Raw genomic sequence first — 20,866 nt, 5'->3', positions numbered from 1 at the left:
AGGTTCAACAGCATGAACAGCAGAGGGCTCAGCACACAGCCCTGGGGGACTCATGATGGTGGTCTCTGAGGAATTTTTGCCAACACTTACTGTCTGAGGTCTGTCAGTGAGGAAGTCCAGTTACCAGTTGCATAGTGTTGAGTTGAGCCAACCAATAGGCACCAGCACTCACCAGTTGTTGGGGATGACTGTGTTGAAGGCAGAGCTGAAGTCAATCATATGCATACGCACTGTCCCTGAGCACACACCCAGGTAAGTTCCCGGGTCCTGCAGCTTTTCTTGGACCTTAACCTTTAGTAAGGTCCTCCGCACGTCAGCTGGATTCAGATGAAGTACCTCGTTGACTGGGCCGGGAGGGGGCTTTTGTTGGTGTGGTGGTGTGGTTTGCCTCAAACCGGCTGAAGTAAATGTTGAGTTCATTGAGGAAGTCAGTGTTTTCCTCGCATGGTGGGGGTGTGGACCTGTAGTCTGTGATTGACTGGATGCCTTGCTACAGACCCCTGAGGTCTTTAGTGTCTATGAAGTGGGATTGGGCACGCTTGGTTGCTCTCACGCCACAGTTCAGGATGGCCCTGGCAGATCTGAGAGCGACTTTGTCTCTGGACTTGAAGGCAGCATTCCGTGTTCTAAGGAGTGCACGCACATCACTGGTGAACCAGGGTTTTTCCCCTGTTTTTGGTGGCAGTCTGTAGCGGTATAGTGGCCTTTAGGAGGAAAAAGTATTTTTGGGTGTTGGGCGCCAGACAAACAAGAAGTGTCACAGAAAAAATAGACCACTACCTCTACCAGATTTAACACAGCAGCTAGAAGGTACTAGGCTAATGCTAAACCTTTTCGGCTAGCTCAGGTAAATCTCAGGGAAAGCAATAGGACACAGTCAAGAATATACCAAGTGTATTGGTTAACAATGGGCTCTGATAATCAGCAGGGGAATAATGACAAGACCCATATGAAAAGAAATAAGGTAATTGTGAATCAGAAGTCAATCACTGGGATAAATTATAAAATAAAAATAATGAAAAAGAAATCAAACAATTGAGTCAGCAGTCAATACCATTCCCACAAAACCCCAGGCTCATGTTCATAAGTAGTTCATAGCACAACTCACATTCATCACATAATGTAGCAAAGCCTATTTATAGTATCTGAATCCCGAGGTAATGCTCCAGTGTAGAAGAGCCTATTCATAGCATCAGAATCCCCGAGAAAACACTACGGTGTTGAAGAATCTATTTATAGTATCTAAATCCCCGAGAAAATGTTACGGTCTGTATCTTCAGTCACGGACAACGACCAGCAAGCAGAAACATCAACCACAAAAACAGCTAGGCCTATTGAACAGCGTGTATGCAGCAATTAGTCACCTGAGAGAGAGAGAGAGAGAGAGAGCCGGTTCGCAGAGCAACACCCCGTAGTCCACTAGTGCTTCGATAACGAGCCTCCGTATACTTTGAGCCGCTACTATGGTAGAGTCGTCCTAGTCTCCCCGCAAGCAAATTGGCCGCCAAACAAGACTCTCAATACAGGAAGTAATCGTGGCTATATTCTATAGAAAGCAGACTAGGTCAACCACAGCCAGCCAATGACGTTTAATCAATCAGACTAATAATCAACGGAGACAAGAAAGGTTTAACATTCAAGTAGCAAAAAAAGCAAGTTTATAAAAGAGAGAATATCAAAGATATCAGCATAAGTTTAGAAAATAAAATGGGTGGGCTTGGTGAAGGCTCCATGACATACGCCACAGATTACATCATCCATGCACTTTGATATGTACATGTAAGGAAGTGGTGTAAATAGAGAAAGAGGTCCTGATCCTGATCCCTGAGGCACACTTGTGGTGAGGTCATGAGACTTTGATACCTATCCCTGCCAAAACACGCTGAAAGAAGGCAAGGTAAGATTCAAACCAGTCAAGAGCTTTCCCAGAAATTCCCAGTTCAGGTAGTATAGAAAGGAAAATGTCATGGTTAACAGTATCAAAGGCTGCAGATAAATCTAGTAAAATTAATACTGACTGAGCAGAGGACATAGCTACTCTCAATGCTTCAGTCACAGACAGAAGAGCAATTTCAGCAGAATGATCACTCTTGAAACCAGACTGCATAGGGTCTAGTAGGTTATTCAGATAAGGGAAGTCACATACTTGCTTGAAGACCACTTTCTCCAAAACCTTTGACTAGAAAATAAGAAGGGAGACAGGTCTGTAGTTCTTCACATCAGTTGTATTAAGTGTAACCCTTGCCTGTTTAAAAGAAGGAAATATTTCAGAACTGAGAGAAGTATTAGACATGTGTGACTGCCAGAAGAACAGCAGGTGCGATGGACTGTAGATGGGACAGTGTAACAGTGGATGAAAAATATTTTTCTCAAGATTTGAGTTAAGCATTGTTCAGGAATAGGTGAAAATGAGTGCACCTGGAGCGAGAGATAGCTTTGGCTACATTCCTTTCACAGTAGTATTATTATGACAATGCATCATAGGTTTGCTATATGATGATTTCTGGGACAGGTGGGAATTCACCTCAATCAAGACATTTTATTGGGGGGTTTCGAGAAGTTAAGCAAAATGAGCTTCAGTATTTTGAGCTTTCTCCCATCTTATATAGTTTTAGACATATAGTTTTAGATACACACACCAAATTTGGTGGGTATATGTAACTCCCAAAAAGAAGCAACTTTTGTATTAATATGCCATTAGCCATGCCGATAGGAAGTGAGCTAATTAGGATTTTGTGCGTTTTGACACATGGTCAATTTTAACATACTCCTCCTGGACGGTTGATCCAATTCATGTCAAAGTTGGTATATATGATGCCACGGTGCTCCTGATTCTTTGCGACAGTGTTCACTAAGCAAACCATGCATATGTCGACCCTCTGCCCAACGTAGCTGAAGGTGCCAGTGGTAAAGGTGATGATAGTGTCCGTAATGGACGTGGTAAAGACAGCAGGGGTAGTAAAAATAGGGCTCTGAAGAACTACAAAGTCACCCGCGATAGGAACTGATTTGACCAGGCTACTTTATTGTATAGTAGAATAGGGTTTGTGGTTATAGTAATAGTTGATAATTGATAGCCATGATACGTTAAACGAGCGTCCTGTGAGGTAGGATTCAAACCAGGAGAGAGCAGAACCGGAGATTCCCATGTTAGCGAGTCAAAGGCAGCCGATAAGTCAAGCAGAATGAGTACTGATGACCGAGCGGTCGCCCTGGCTTCTTTTAAGGCTTCTGTTACAGACAGCAGAGCCGTTTCGGTAGAGTGGCCGCTTTTGAATCCAGACTGATTTGGATCCAGAAGGTTGTTCTGTGAAAGGAAGTCAGAGACCTGTTTGGAGACTGCTCGTTCAATGCCTTTAGATAGGAAAGGCAGGAGTGAGACAGGGCGGTAGTTCTCGACTTGAGCAGGGTTGAGAGAAGGTTTCTTAAGCAAAGGTTGTTACCTTGGCCATTTTGAACGCTGTTGGAAATGTGCCGGAGGTTAGCGAGGCATTGATCACATGTGTGATAGCTGGTGCGATGGTCGGGCTGATGGACTGAAGTAGGCTCGTAGGTATAGGTATAGGGTCCGGCGAGCATGTGGTAGGACGGCTGCATGTCAGGAGTCTAGATACTTCACTCTCGGAGAGAGGCGCGAATGCTGAAAAAGATGTTTCAGCAGCCCCTAGAGGTTGTAGGAGTGCGGTATCCGAGTCGGATGCGTTGTGTGGGCATGTAGAGAATTGACTGCTGATTGCCGCCACTTTGTTTGTAAAAAATGAGGCGAGGGTGTCCGCAGTAAGGCTGGATGGAGGAGGAGGCAGCTGAGGGTTGAGTAGCGATTTGAAGGTTGAGAAAAGCTTTCGAGTGTCTGTAGCGCTGTTGATTTTGTCATTGTAGAAAGCCGTCTTAGCAGCAGTGATGCTGGCTGAGAAGGAGGTCAGGAGTGTCTGGTAGTTTTTGAGGTCATCAGTTAGTTTGGATTTGTGCCAAAACACGCTGAAAGAAGGCAAGGTAAGATTCAAACCAGTCAAGAGCTTTCCCAGAAATTCCCAGTTCAGGTAGTATAGAAAGGAAAATGTCATGGTTAACAGTATCAAAGGCTGCAGATAAATCTAGTAAAATTAATACTGACTGAGCAGAGGACATAGCTACTCTCAATGCTTCAGTCACAGACAGAAGAGCAATTTCAGCAGAATGATCACTCTTGAAACCAGACTGCATAGGGTCTAGTAGGTTATTCAGATAAGGGAAGTCACATACTTGCTTGAAGACCACTTTCTCCAAAACCTTTGACAAGAAAATAAGAAGGGAGACAGGTCTGTAGTTCTTCACATCAGTTGTATTAAGTGTAACCCTTGCCTGTTTAAAAGAAGGAAATATTTCAGAACTGAGAGAAGTATTAGACATGTGTGACTGCCAGAAGAACAGCAGGTGCGATGGACTGTAGATGGGACAGTGTAACAGTGGATGAAAAATATTTTTCTCAAGATTTGAGTTAAGCATTGTTCAGGAATAGGTGAAAATGAGTGCACCTGGAGCGAGAGATAGCTTTGGCTACATTCCTTTCACAGTAGTATTATTATGACAATGCATCATAGGTTTGCTATATGATGATTTCTGGGACAGGTGGGAATTCACCTCAATCAAGACATTTTATTGGGGGGTTTCGAGAAGTTAAGCAAAATGAGCTTCAGTATTTTGAGCTTTCTCCCATCTTATATAGTTTTAGACATATAGTTTTAGATACACACACCAAATTTGGTGGGTATATGTAACTCCCAAAAAGAAGCAACTTTTGTATTAATATGCCATTAGCCATGCCGATAGGAAGTGAGCTAATTAGGATTTTGTGCGTTTTGACACATGGTCAATTTTAACATACTCCTCCTGGACGGTTGATCCAATTCATGTCAAAGTTGGTATATATGATGCCACGGTGCTCCTGATTCTTTGCGACAGTGTTCACTAAGCAAACCATGCATATGTCGACCCTCTGCCCAACGTAGCTGAAGGTGCCAGTGGTAAAGGTGATGATAGTGTCCGTAATGGACGTGGTAAAGACAGCAGGGGTAGTAAAAATAGGGCTCTGAAGAACTACAAAGTCACCCGCGATAGGAACTGATTTGACCAGGCTACTTTATTGTATAGTAGAATAGGGTTTGTGGTTATAGTAATAGTTGATAATTGATAGCCATGATACGTTAAACGAGCGTCCTGTGAGGTAGGATTCAAACCAGGAGAGAGCAGAACCGGAGATTCCCATGTTAGCGAGTCAAAGGCAGCCGATAAGTCAAGCAGAATGAGTACTGATGACCGAGCGGTCGCCCTGGCTTCTTTTAAGGCTTCTGTTACAGACAGCAGAGCCGTTTCGGTAGAGTGGCCGCTTTTGAATCCAGACTGATTTGGATCCAGAAGGTTGTTCTGTGAAAGGAAGTCAGAGACCTGTTTGGAGACTGCTCGTTCAATGCCTTTAGATAGGAAAGGCAGGAGTGAGACAGGGCGGTAGTTCTCGACTTGAGCAGGGTTGAGAGAAGGTTTCTTAAGCAAAGGTTGTTACCTTGGCCATTTTGAACGCTGTTGGAAATGTGCCGGAGGTTAGCGAGGCATTGATCACATGTGTGATAGCTGGTGCGATGGTCGGGCTGATGGACTGAAGTAGGCTCGTAGGTATAGGTATAGGGTCCGGCGAGCATGTGGTAGGACGGCTGCATGTCAGGAGTCTAGATACTTCACTCTCGGAGAGAGGCGCGAATGCTGAAAAAGATGTTTCAGCAGCCCCTAGAGGTTGTAGGAGTGCGGTATCCGAGTCGGATGCGTTGTGTGGGCATGTAGAGAATTGACTGCTGATTGCCGCCACTTTGTTTGTAAAAAATGAGGCGAGGGTGTCCGCAGTAAGGCTGGATGGAGGAGGAGGCAGCTGAGGGTTGAGTAGCGATTTGAAGGTTGAGAAAAGCTTTCGAGTGTCTGTAGCGCTGTTGATTTTGTCATTGTAGAAAGCCGTCTTAGCAGCAGTGATGCTGGCTGAGAAGGAGGTCAGGAGTTTTTGGTAGTTTTTGAGGTCATCAGTTAGTTTGGATTTGTGCCATTTCCTCTCCGCGGCTCTTAGTTTGGTGCGCTGCGACCGGAGGGTATCATTTAGCCATGGATGAGAGTGTTTGGATCGAGCTGGCCTTGTGGTAAGAGGGCACAGCTCGTCTAGACACGAGCTCAGTGTGGAGCAGAGCAAGTCTGTGGCCTCATTAACCTCCAGAGAAAGATTTGACTGGAGATGCCGGGGATTGAACCCGGGGCCTCATACATGCAAAGCATGCGCTTTACCACTGAGCTACATCCCCCATCTATAATTAGGCCTACCAGAGATTAGATTTGGTGATGGCCTTGAAGTCTGGCTGGTTCATTTTCAGTGAGGTGAATGGCATTGTGTTGGCGTTATGGATGTGACAGTTTTGCGCGGGATTGCCCTTAAATGTGAGCGCAGATTTGTCTTTATATTTTTCATATGTGAGAAAGATTTCTCACATGCAAGTGGAACCGAACAGGGTTAACACAGCAATACTAACTTGTTGCAGTGTGCGATATATAATGGGCAGTTAATTTAGCATTTTCAGAATCAGTCTTCGGATGGAAACTTTCCCATTTCAGCCTTGTGTTTGCGCTTGCAAGCTGTGGTCGCTGACGTTTCCTTTTTGACATTTTCCTTATCTAGCCTACACAGCAAGCGCACACATCAACAATAACAATTAAAGTGTTATCGTTCACTGAAATGGAGGGAAATCGGTGATTTTGTTTGATATTGACATGGCAACGAACCGCGAATGTAGCTATATTGTGCAACTACGGTTACGGAGTCAAGTGAGGTGGAAAGTTATATAGGCTAAATTACTCAGATAGACCTACAATATTACATTTTGAAAATGAATGAACTAAAATAAAATACATTTTAATTAAATACTCATTAATTATTTTCAAAAGCTGAGCCGCATCAGATGGATCAAAGAGCCGCATGCGGCTCCGGAGCCACGGGTTGCCGACCCCTGCCATATGCTTATGTCCTTTAAAAGCAGTAGCCTAGCTTATTTGTTTCTTTCCCTTCACACAGACTAATACAGAATAACAGATGTGAAATAAAAACATGCTTTTAATGACAAATGTGCAACCAACAGTGCAAAACAGTGCAATGAGGAAAAGTCTAGGCTACATATAAAATACATACAAAGTCCAAGGATAGCCAACTACTGTTCTTCAGGCTCCTGGCACTCCTCAAACCACTTTTGGACCAACAGCATCACCGCTATCTTGCACCGTCTCCTCTTTTAATCCCGTTTGATTACGCGCAGACACAGGACCATATCATACACTTCAGTCAGATGCACCCACCATTAGCCTGGCTTAGCATAGCTCTTTGCGGTGGGCAGAACCAACCAGGCTATAGCTCCCAAAAGCGACAAAAGAACTCCCAACATTTTCCCATTTACATGTTGTGACTTGTACAGATACAACATATAGGCTACAAATACCAATGTATAACTAGAAAATGTAATTCCAAGGAATTACCAGTGCATGAAAATGCAAAATATATGCTGTCAAATATACAGTGTTAAAACAGATAATGTATAGATAGTTACAATGGTTTTGCTTAGGTAGACATGATTGTTGTAATAAATAAAGCTGTTTCTATGATGGTTGCTAGGGTAATTATGTTGGTTGCTATGGAAACTGACATAGATGCCTTATTTCAATGGCTGCTATGTTGGTTGGTAGGTAGGTGGTGGTTTAATGTAGTTGGCTGGAGGCATAGTTGATGATAACTGACAGTTGGAATGGCTGAACACTGAACAGTTAAATAGTTGAGTAGTTTAAATGGCTAAATTATTTAAAAGTGAATTATTGTAATGAGGATTTTTATTTTTAAACAGTTGTGGAAAGAGGAAACAGTTGGCAGGAGTCATAGGTGATGACAACTGACAGTTGGAATAGCTAAACAGTTAAGTAGTTGGAGAGTTTAACCCATTTACTCCTAAAATGCCTGCTAAAAACGCCTATAGAATCCTATGGCATTCTAGACTAAATAACCTTATTTCCTGAGGGTTTTCTGAAAACATACTAAAAATTGTCAACGTCTACCAAAATGTAATATCTAAGCTGCCCTACAAAGCAAAAAGGCAGTAACTACGCAGAGTGCAGAACTGAGAAAAATGACTTTAAAGTTATCCTGTCATCCAGCCTAAATAGTTGTAGGTAGATTATTGGACATGTGGCTGTTTTGTTACTTTATATTAGCTTATTTTTTGTACATATCAATCCTCATATTTAATTTTATATTTTACCCCTATTTTGCAGTTACTGTATTCTTGCTTTGTATTACTTACCAAAAACGTGGCACCATGCCAAGGAAAAAGGCAGTAACTACAGATTGTCCAAAAACTATTTTGCCACAACTTTGAAATAATTGGAACCATTTGTTTTCCTGAACATGGATATACCAAACCCAAACTAATTTGACCATTTTAGGTAAATAAAGCTGACCTGGTACTGTAACGGCGTCTCACATTGCTAAGCTGTATCAAGGCCCAAATGGGGACAATTCATTTTGAATAGGACCACATTATTATGTCTGAGTATTAGATTATGTGTGTCTAGGGGTGTTTCTGTATCTGTAATGTATATAGTATCTGTTATACCCACAAATGCCATTAATGTTAATGCAAAACAACTTTTCTTTGGAGCAATATAAGCAAGTTAAACTCCAATTCAACAGAGCAAAACAAAATAATTTTGCCTATAAGTGTTTCTAAGGCTTTTCAAACTCTTATGATGATAACTAGACCACACATTTCACCACATTTCATATGGTTAGCCTATTAGTCCTCATCCTCTACAACATTGCTCACAGGCAGGGAATACCAGATTAAGGGGAATCAAAATTAAATATATAATTTTATATTCAGAAGAAGAAACCGTGCAATAGCCTACATAAATGGAACAGGAACCAATGTGTTTGAGCCTGAGAGCTAAGGGGGGCGTAAATACCTGCCGGCTCGCACTGCAGAAGTTTGTTTTTGTTGAAAGCATGGATGCTTAACAGTAAAGAGAAAGATGTCCGTTTTGCTCACAACTCGCTAACTTCTCTAAACAGCGGACATCCTTCAAACAGCGGCCGCGAAGAGAGTGTGTTTTAAGTTGAACAGACACCTGTCACGTTAAAGAATAACTGTTACACTGATAGTTGTGTTTATGGACAGTTATATTCTCCTGTTGGACAACAATGCCATGAATGATTAGCCTATGAAAAAAGAAGAGGCCGTTCATGTAGGCTAATAAGAGCGAAGAAGATCACGCTGGCTGCTTGGATGTTATGGGATAGCCTGATGCCTTTAGCTGCTAGAAGTTTTAGGCTACCTCCGCCCAAAGGTTATCTTTTGGTGCTGTTTCTGTCTCTGTATGTTCGTTAGCATAGATATATATATATATATATATATACGGTTCGTTAGTAAGATAACTCGAAAAGTACTGTAGCCTACGGATTTGGATGACATTTTCGCACAACATTTCGCAAATGTTAAAACCGTCCCGCCGTGAGGATGCCGCGAAATCAGCTGTGTGTGTTCACCATGGAAACAGTAACTTCACTGCGCAGTAACACGGTTATTTTTTGTTAGGTAAAACATAACAAGGATACAGTAATGGATGTTACTGTACTCTTGCTTTGTTTCATAGGGCTTTTTGGAGTTACTGTACAAACGACTACCATTTTTCTCCAAAACGACACACATTTCAGATAAGATGTTTTGTCACATAACAAAGGATGCCTTGAATGTCATGAAAATGATAACTCATTTTTGACCAAAAATGTAGTTACTGCCTTTTTGCTTTGTAGGGCAGTAAGCCTCTGTTGCGCTACGCAGCATCCAGCGGGAGGGTCAATGTTGCGTCATGCAGCATCCAGCGCGAATGGGTTAAATCAGGGCTTTGAACCAGATTTTTTTTCCTAATTGGTTCGTTCCGAACAGAAGCAGTATTTTAACATTAGAGCCCGACCGATCTATCGGCGGGCCAATATTATCGGCCGATATTAGGCATTTTCCAAACTATCGGTATCGGCATTTATAATGGCCGATAAATGAATATTTTAAAAATAAAATAAAAACGGACGAAACACCCTTCAACCATGTCATGAGTGTTGGCGTTGTATAGTTTGTCCTCCAGAGGGCACTCTACACCGTCCCTGCTGGCAACACTGGTGTATAACGCGCCACACATCTTGCATCCTGCTGATCCAGCCAGAGTCGGGCAGAGAGAACCAGTGATCCGCGAGTGAGATCATCAGTGAAGTGTGTTCATGGTGATTTGGTCACGAGACATACATTGCTTGAAATAACAATTAAAAGAACATCCCCATCAGTTCTCTTAACTCAAATAAGCATGACAAAGTTCGTGAAAACAATGTCCAGTTTTGCTGCTGTTAAATAAGTGGAAGTGAAGTGGAATTAGCTAGTAATTACGTTACATTGTTACAGTGTAGTTGACTGTCTGTCTTTTTAACTTTTGACAATGTCAAAGTCAAAGTCAAAGTCAAAGTCAGCTTTATTGTCAATTTCTTCCCATGTTCCAGACATACAAAGAGATCGAAATTACGTTTCTCACTATCCCACGGTGGAGACAAGACATATTTTACTAGTTTTAAGTCCACAGACAAACATAACATTCAAGTAAACAAAAAAGTAAGTAAATAAGTAAATAAGAGGGCACATATAATGAAAAAATAAGAGCAGCAAAATTTGGTTGAAATTGTGCATAGACAGTCAATAAAATAAAATACTAGTGCAAAGTCAGGCCAATAAGAGGCTGAGGTAGTTCTGTTTGACCTAAGTAAGAAATAAGAAATAAAGTGGCATAGTGGTGCAAGTTATGTAAGAGCAGCAGAAGTGTTGTGTTTTCAGGACAACAGCAACAAGTGGCAAAGTGTACAAGTGTGCAAGTGGAGTGGTGCAGGCGGCCATTGTGGGTCCAATGTCCAGGATGTTATGTAGCTGAGGGTGGAGGGGGGAGAGGAGGGAGAGAGTTCAGCATCCTAACAGCTTGGTGTATGAAGCTGTTGGTGAGTCTGGTAGTGCGGGAGCGCAGGCTTCTGTACCTCTTCCCAGAGGGCAGTAGATCAAACAGATTGTGAGCGGGGTGACTTGCATCACTCACAATTTTGGTCGCCTTGCGGGTGAGGTGGGTGGTGTAAATGTCCTTCAGGGAGGGGAGTGAAGCACCAATAATCCTTCCAGCTGTGTTCACTATGCGCTGCAGGGCTTTCCTGTTGTATTCAGTGCAGCTTCCGCCCCACACTCCGCCCCACATGTGACTGAAGATGTATTTCTTTAATAGCGTGACAGTTATAGCAGTGGAACGTATAATCTCTCCCCGGCCTGTTATTTTGAAGGCGTATGTTTTACAATTTGCAGTACGACGTTATCCATTGCTAAATTAGGGCTCATCATAGACTAGCTAACCACAAAGCTAGCTAATGCTATGAATATCAGTGGAAGACCGCTAACGTTAACATTAATGAGCTTGGAAACCACAACGAACTTATTCTGCCTAAATAAAGTAATGATTTATTAGTAGTATATCTGTAGTTACAGTCCCTGCATTGTAAAATGTAAATTAGACGTGAGAGGAGTGAACATTTAGACATAGAGAAAAAGTATCAAACGTAGCTTGTGCAAAACGTAGCTTGTGCATAAAAGTTAGCTTTTCTTTTACACGTGTGTGAAATCCAATGACGCCAAGTGTGCGCTTCAGACTGTCGTTCAGCCGCAGCAGAGTTACATAATGGATTTAGATCACTAAATAGTATGTTTTAGAAGGCAGGCAGCAACTGATGATTGAAAATGGTTTGATGTAGCTTGATGGAAATAATTTTAAAAGTGCAGGTAAAGGGATAAGCAAGCTGACATTGTAATTATAAGGTAGCTTATAAGGCAATAGGGACTAATTATTACACACGCACACTCAAACATTTAAGAGTGACCTTTATCTTGTTTAATGATAATACAAATGATGATGATAGTAATAATGTCATCATTATTTTTTGTAATTGTTAAGTCTTAGTTCAAAGTTATATTTATGAAACTTGTTGTTATTGTGTTTTTGTTCAAAAAACTAAGTTTCATATCTTAAGTTTCTATTTTTATACATTTTATTTATCAGAACTTTAATATATTTCAGGCATGCAAACTGGTCAGGGGTGAAAAAGGTGAGAAGGGCACACGAAGTGACAATAGTGCATAGCTTCCACGGAGTATGAAATGGCCCAAAACCAGAGATTTACAAAGAGTGAGGGGCCCGTTGCACTGTTTGGCAGCATGCTTCAGCATGGCCCTCCTCTCCTCCTAAGCAATCTACATGAGTTTTCTTTCTTTTTTCTCTGTGCCTGAAGTTCAGACATTTCTGAAGATTTCAGGCCTATTGGACATGAAGACATACAGTAGTAGGCATAGTATTAGAATAAAGATGATAAGTTTGAATATTTGTTGAACCAAACCAGGTGAAACTTGCTTGAGACACACACTATTTCAGACTAACATTATATAAAATAGGGTAGACTAATTTGTAAAATCGATTTGAAATGTTTTAACTTCCTATGGAATGGGCAATGGGGCAAAAGTGTGCAAAAGTAGATCAAAATAAAATGAAAAATGAGTCATTTAGACTATTATTTGCTAAGGTATGCTCATGTGTTTTGTAAAATGCCCAATGGAAACTCCCCATAGGACTTTTGGTTACCCAAAATGCATACTGACAATAAAAGCCTTACTGTGTGGTTTCTGGACTATTTGGATTGTTTGTCAGAGGTTCTGATGGAATGACTACACTATGGAATAATTACAGAAATGTCTTTGCATTTTCTTTGTTGGTTCAATGGGTGTGAATAAGATGGATTATACATCTGCACAACAAATATTGGATAAAACAATGGTTAAAAATATGGATTCCTGTGACAATTTCAATACCCAATTTGCTGCATCTATCTTATTCATACACACTGCAGCTAGAAGGTAGGGAAGCACCGGAGGGGTAGGAGGGCAATTTGATACAATTTAACTTGGGAATCCATATATGACAACCTTTTTCATGTACAATCTGTATAGTGCTTTACATCGTCAGATTAATCTCACTATGTCTCACATAGTAAGATTAATCTGACAATGTAAAACACTATACAGATTGTACATGAAAAAGGTTGTCATATATGGATTCCCAAGTGTCCAAGCTTTCAAATGGTGTATAACATCTACATAGCAATATGGTGCAATTGATTAATAATGTTGGGGGAGAGGGGGGTGGGTGTGTTGTGGAGGGCACACTGTTTCATAACAAGTGTTATCCTGCAGCCTAGGTTACTTACAGATTGTGGCATTGTGCTAGTTAGTTTGTTTTAGTGCTGGGCGGTATGACCAAAAATGTATATCACAGTATTTTTCAAAGTTCTTACGGTTTCACGGTATGACGGTATTTTTTTTCCATGCATAATCAGATGTTCACAGCATTTTCTACAGGTTAAGAGAGGAATTGCTGCAGTACATTGACTAAGGATGGTCTATTTTACTGTCATGAATAACTCCACACTAGTGGTAATGCAGTTTTGCATGGCCCCAGAAAATTATGCTGTTTACAAAGAGCCACTCATGATTCTGCATCAGAATGCAAAGACAATTGCAGTCAAAATACAGAACTTTTACTGTGCAAATTTCACAAACATCTTGTATAAAACCAATACGAAAAGTAGTGCAACTTGCAATAATTATACTTTTTTGAAAATTATACAATTTAAAATAAAACCTTTCTGCTTACTCTGTCAAATAGGCCTATCAGAAACATGCCTTATTGTTATTGTGTGGTTTGCATGACGTTAGTGGTAGGCTAACGTTAACTTCATGTGGATGTGGATGTCTTGTTAGCCTGCCATGAGCTTCGGTTCGGTTCGCTAGGCAAAACATTAATAAAAAAGTTCTTGGTGCACTGATGACAGTCAGGATCATTTCTAACTAGCCAGCTAGTATTGCTCAGTTCATGTCTATAACATGCTTTACTTGCTACCTGGATAATTTCAGCAAATATTCTTAAGGTGAGATGAATGATAAGATCATTAAACTTCACTGTGTTCGGTGGGTTGCTAACTAACGACATCACCTACTAGCCAGCTAGTTACAAATGTTGAACAATCTCAATAGAATTTTCGTGACGGTAAATCCCTTTCAATGCAGTATCCCTTAACGTTTTTCCTTAACTAAAGAAACAATTTAAGGTATTCTGTGCAACACCCTTAAATAAACCCCTTACCTAAGGAGAAATTAAGCCTTAAGGGTCATACTTCAGGGGAAAAACTTAAAACACTTTGTGTTTACCCTCACTATGCCCAGCTATGCCTCGCAGTCGCACCATGTGTGCGTGTGAAAAAAGTCCCGTCTGAAACACTGTCGCGCGGCACAGCGTTCCAAACTTTGTGTAATCAAATACACCGGTATGGCGGTATATTAAAAATTAATATCATAACGAAAATATACACCGGTATACGGTGTGAACCGGTATACCGCCCAGCACTAGTTTGTTTAACCAACCAATAAAGTTGTGTTGTGTGAATAGTGTTCACACTACATGTACCCTATAGGCACAGGCTACTTCAGATCAGGTCACTGAACGTTTTTTAAAGACATGTCAATCAACACTGATTGTCAATCAACACTGCTCAGTCTCTGAGCAAGATCAGTATAACAAAGATCAGTATAGCAAAGGCTAATGTGAATACTGAAGAGTTAAATGTGAATAATTAAAGAGTTAAACGTTTTGCACAGCCCAGTTTAGGAGACATTTAACTCTTTAGGTTATTCACATTAGCCTTTGCTATACTGATAAGGTCTGTGTATTTGCTTCACCTTTTGCCGATCTAGACCAAGTACAGCACGTAACCTATTCATCAAATTAACTACTTGTGTCTCTATTTCTGTCTCATATCGCTAACTTTAACAACATTAAAACAAAACCGCCAATGCTACGTTGCTACACTAATCTCAAAGTCTTTTGCTAACAGAAGTTGAAAGTTTCAACTAGCCCACCTGTGACATCTCTAGGCACCTCTCCTCGCCGTGCTCACATTCCAGCTGACATTTCAGACGCATCTAGGCCTATCTGCGCTCACAAAAGGAGGCTATACCTGCGCGAGCGTTCTGTTCACGTTGCCTCTGCAGCAACAAGCTTCCACTGATGTTTAGTAAACGCACATAGCCTAACATTCGTTGCTGAAATTTTTAATGGCGCTCTGGCAACACCAAGATGTGTTTGCGTCTGCACAATAGTAAACTCAGCTCACGTTGACCCCCCCCCCTAAATATTTTCTCATCGGTTCTGCACAAACCACGTAAGTCAGTCATTTTGGATTCAAAACGGCGAATTTTGCCGAGTTTGCATATAAACAAGTTTGTTTTTGAAATGCATTATCATATTATTTTAGTCAATACTCATAAATAACTACAAATAACTAATGTTAGGGAAATCTGTTAATGTTTTGTTGCGCGTTTCTGAAAAAAAAAGGGTAAGGCTATTTGCACCCCTGGTACAATTAGCAGTGTATGCTATTCGTACCCTGGTACAATAAGAAGTGAATTCTATTCGTACCCCGGTGCACACAGCAATGTGTCCTATTAGTACCCCGTCTGGTACAAATATCAATGTATGCTATTCGTACCCCGGTGCACACAGCAATGTGTTCTGTTAGTACCTGGTCTGGTACAAATATCAATGTATGCTATTCGTACCCCGGTGCACACAGCAATGTGTTCTATTAGTACCTCGTCTGGTACAAATATCAGTGTATGCTATTTGCACCCCTGTGCATTTAATTTGGCATATTGATCACACAATGTAATAATATATATATATTTTTTAAAACAAGCAACATGTTTTTTTTGTTGTTACATAACAGAGTGTGAATAGCTCAGCTGTGTAATAGACACTCTGAATAAGGTATGCTGTTTGCATCAATGTACAGTTAGAAGTGGATGCTATTCGTACCCAGGTGTTTATAGTACTGCATGCTATTTACACCCTGGTGCATGAACTAGCTAATTGTTGCAATCAAAACTTCTGTTTATGAACCGATTTCTTGTTCAAATTGCGCGCCTTCTCTCCAGAGACGTTGGTACACATGCACACTCACTCCGCCAGAACGCATCACACGGGAATCGAACCCCTTGCCTGTGACCACTGCACTATCTGTTTCAACAAGAGTGCAGGTAAACTTATAGTTTATAGGCCTGAACGTCATATTCACGAAATTTCTGTTAGCTAATAAACTGACGGTTGTATGTGTTCACTGAACAAATCTTATGAAAATAAAACAACTTTTCCATCTCAACTTTAATTTGAACAGATATTAGTGCTGAAACCGTTCAGAATTCTTCACTTTCTGCTGACGGAAAAACGAATGTCAGCCATGTTTTTTGGGCACGCGATCAACATGTTTTTGTTGTTATGTAACAGGGTGTGAATAGCCCAGTTGTGTGGCCAAGGCTATTCGTACCAGGGGTACGAATAGACACTCCGAAAAAAAATATATATATATATCGGCCGGTATATCGGAATATCGGATTTTTAAATCAACAAATATTTGTATCGGTATCGGCCTTCAAAATCCTTTATCGGTCGGGCTGTATTTAACGTTTCCGGTTTTCGGTTCAACCCTGAAATTGACATTCCTGAACCGGTTAGAACAAATGAATAAAGCTCCCGCATCCAGTTAATAACGTTCCATGTTAGCTGCGGGACATACAAATAAGTAGGCTGATCATTAGGACTTTAAAATTATATTTTTAGTCTACATAATTTTTCGTCTCTATCCTGTCATCAAACATTAAAAAAGCACTATAGGCTACATTATGTAAGCGGCATGTCTGTAATTCTAACATGCCTAAATTTTTTTCAGTATTATACATGAATTAAGACAAGGAAAATTTCTGCGATGTTGTTTATTGGCAAACAACTGAACACATATCCATTATACTTCTTACATAGTTCAATTGATGCAAATGACAAATAGGGCAGGCTATGTAGTCAGTCATCAGACAATACAAAACCACAATGGTGTGTACTGTACATAGCTGCCATTGTAAATATTAAACTTATAAACATAGGCCCAAAACCTTGTCAGGGCCCAGAGGGAAATTAAAAAAGATTCTGCCTGTACAGCTGGCGGCAAACTTTTCTATTACATTTCTCCCGATGAGTGAACCTCACTTAGTCATATTGCGCAGAAATCTTTTAACAGAATGAAAAAATAATGGTATTAACCGGTTACCATTATTTTAGATTAATGATTATGTTCCAGAACATACATTTTTTTAAAGCGTCTGGTTTCGTTTCTGTTCCTAGCAAAACAACACAAGTTTTTGGTTTTCATTTTCGTTCAGTGAACCGGTTCAAAGCCTTCGTTTAAACAGTTCAATTATTGAATAGTACATTTTTGAAGTGAGGACTTTTATTTTGAAGCAGTTGTGGACAGAGGAAATAGTTGGTGGGAGTCATAGTTGATGACAGCTGACAGTTGGAATGGCTGAACAGTTAAATATTTGGATAGTTTAAATAGTTAAATTATTTAATAGTGAATAATTGTAGTGAGGACTTTTAATTTTAAACAGTTTTGGGCAGAGGAAACAGTTGAACAGGATCTGTAGTCTTACAGGATAATTCCGGTATTTAGCACTTTGAGTCCATTTTCTGGTTTGTTTTGGATGAACTAGAGTGGTGGACACCGAAATTTTGACGATGGGTCTTGTCTCGACTTTCTGACTCGTTTTGAATCGCCTTTCACTGTTTCAGAGTGACTGGCTTTGGGCATGCACAAACATGTCCTTAAAGGACAATTCCGGCGCAAAATGAACCTAGGGGTTAATAACACATGTGTACCGAGTTCGACCGTTCACTGGGATTTATTTTCATGCTAGTCGAATGTGACCAGTTTTATTGCAAACCGCTAATTAGCGTTTAACGCTAGCCTTCGGGGCACACGTACAGTAAAATAAATTATTTTACTATTACTATATTACTATTTCTATACCACTAACAAGGCTCAAAATATCACCACACTTACACAGTAGCATAATGAGGGTCTTTACATGTAAACCGAAGCATTGAGAACTTTGTAAGTGTTTGTAAGGCAGTTTATTAAAAAGACACACATTAGCGGTTTACAATAAAATTTCGGAATTATCCTTTAAAACAACTCTTGGTTCCACTTCCTGTCATGGAGCAGGTCAGACGTGACTGAAGCTAGCTCCATGGACATGTGAAAATTATTTGTATCGTCACAGTCTAAGTATCGTCACTGTAATCCAAATGCGAGGTGAAACCTATCCTGGATAAGTGCGCGCTCACCGCCACCGATCACAGATTCACTGATTCACCATGGCAACTAGAGCGGCTTCATTGCTTCTTCTACGGTGTAAAGTAGGTAGCAATAGCCTTTTCACACAGCAACAAACAGCAACACCTCTGTTTAGGAGAATATTGCAACTAGCAGTGTTGGGCAAGTTACTTCAAAATCGTAATGTACTATGCATTACTTATTACTGTCATTTAAAAGTAATTTGTTACATTATAATATTACTGTCTCTGAATTGTAAGGCATTACACTACTATTGCATTACTTTTAAGTTACTTTCACCAAAATATCTAGAAATATGGATTTGCCATTCTAAATGCAGTTTATTACGCTCAATGCAGCTTGCTCTTCCAATGGAGGGAGATGTGGTATAGCATAATGACTGAGCTAGGCTTAAGGCAACAGTAGAATGCAATAGGCGCAGTGCTCATAATGCAATACAAGTAACAATCATAGTCAGAATTTTGTTAAAAACCGACAAAAAGTCAGTCTGGTAAATTGTGACTTTGTGAAATACTGTAACTTTAAGGCCTAGGCCTACTCATTAAAATCAATAGAGAGCCTACTATATTGTAAATCAAAGCTTAAAGGAACCGTATGTAAGATTGTGGCCAAAACGGGTACTACAATCACTTTCAAATTACTGTAGAGCGGTGTATCCCCTTCCCCTCCCCTCTGACTGGCAGAGTTGGCAACCGGATGACGAAACACTACTGACTTTGTGATTAGTAGATAGGTGGAGGGTGGCGCATTAGGCCAAAACACAACATGACAACATCAACATCAGTTGAGGGCTGCAACTTTACTTTTTAAATTACAATATCCTGGCCAGACTACTGTTGTCAGTGATATAAGTATTTGAAATGAACATGATTTCGTAATGTCTAGTGACATATCAGGGCAATTTTATGATTAATTGAAATACAATTTTTACATACGGTTCCTTTAATAAAGACATGTCAAGATGGTGGCCTGCTGGCCATTTCGGTGCCCTAAGTGAGTGGCTTTGAGTGAGTGACATTTAAATGATAACTCAAACACCTAAAGTAAAATAAAAGGCCTATTATTTACAGACCATTACTGTGTATTTTTAAACATTAATTTCTGAAGAAATGCTGTTTTACTTATAAATGGTGCACTGTCACTTTAAGAGCATTGATCTTTACGTTGTCATAATGCCCTTTTGCCAGCTCTTATTTGTTTGAGTTACATTGATAGCACAATATTAACAATAATATGCACAATGTTAAGTTGTTTTAAGCAACCTTCATTGCTTTGGAAATGGAAGTATGCAATGACATGTTGCTTCACATTTCGTTTTGCGAATACAAGTAAATTATGAGCCTGGTATCCACCTAGCTATTTGAATGGAATGCGTTTCAGTCGACTCAGCATATAATGTGCTTCATGTAGCCTAAATGCTTGGAAAACGAATGATTGAAGACCCACCAATTCTAGTACTACGTGGTGATTGAGAAGCCAAAAGGTATCAAACTTGCATGTAACATCGTGTTAGTGCATTTTGACATTGTAAACGTTATTGATGAAGAGTGAAACGCAGTTTGCAGTAAAGCTACTATTCATTGGTTACATTTGGGTGCCCCCTCTGTCCTTTGGTGCCCAACGCAAAGTGCGTGATGCGCGTGGTGGGAGCGGTGGCACTGCCAGGCTACACAATCTTTTTCTGCATTTCTATCCCTTTATTCTCTTCAATTTAAGTTCACAGCACAAAGCTGAAATGCACAACAGCATAGTTTGTGTTTTATCAAGAATCAAAAAGATTAGCGTGGCACTACTTTAGATGTTTCATTAATTTACTTGTGCTATTTCGCGAGCTGAGAGATCTTTCGGTTTCGCACACAAAGTGCACTAACTATTATGTTCTTCATAGCCTTGTCTCTGACAAGCTGAAAATAATGAGCGTAGGCTTATGTCCATCCCGCAAATAGAGTCCGCCTGCGAGTCTGCTGCAGCCACAGTCATATTCAACCAGTATCAGGAGATAACGTTCTACTATTTTGCGCGGATTTTTTCTCCTCTGTTGTTCTCGCGTGGTGTTTGCGAATATGTATCAAAACAAAACAAGCGCTTCATTTTGGGTTAAACTGCATTGTAACGCGCGTTACTGAAGTTTGTACCGAGTAAATATTACCCAATTTTTTTTTGTAATGCCTTACATTACCGCGTTACCGCAAACAGCAATATATTACAGTAATTACATTACTTTTGTAACGCATTACTCCCAACACTGGCAACTAGTGAATTGCAAAATAGTGTCGCTACCACCACGCGCGATATGGTTACGGCTCTCCCGTGACTTCACATTGGCGCATGACAGATCGGGTATGGCGAGTATGTAAAAGTTAATTAATGATCACAAACGTTTAAATAATGACAGTGGGTCTAGTTATACATTGACTTATTTGTGGCGGCCCACCACAATATCAACATTGACCACCA

General features: G+C 40.4%; 1 protein-coding gene and 1 non-coding gene across 2 annotated transcripts in view; both read right to left on the bottom strand.

The window, feature by feature from the left end:
* The window catches only part of foxred1 (FAD-dependent oxidoreductase domain containing 1), a 104,985-nt gene that overhangs the window by 51,842 nt on the left and 32,277 nt on the right, over window positions 1-20,866 (bottom strand). The gene's annotated exons all lie outside the window — the stretch shown is intronic.
* On the bottom strand, window positions 6,246-6,317 carry trnaa-ugc (transfer RNA alanine (anticodon UGC)). Its single transcript has one exon. It is a non-coding gene; the product is annotated as a tRNA-Ala (tRNA).

The sequence above is a fragment of the Alosa pseudoharengus genome, unplaced genomic scaffold, assembly GCF_046254945.1.
Source record: "Alosa pseudoharengus isolate Yale_2024_CS ecotype anadromous, Long Island Sound unplaced genomic scaffold, YU_APseudo_1.1 YU_APseudo_1.1_scf_4, whole genome shotgun sequence".
In the NCBI taxonomy this organism is placed as follows: Eukaryota; Metazoa; Chordata; class Actinopteri; order Clupeiformes; family Clupeidae; genus Alosa; species Alosa pseudoharengus.
This window is presented reverse-complemented; position numbering and strand designations above follow the sequence as displayed.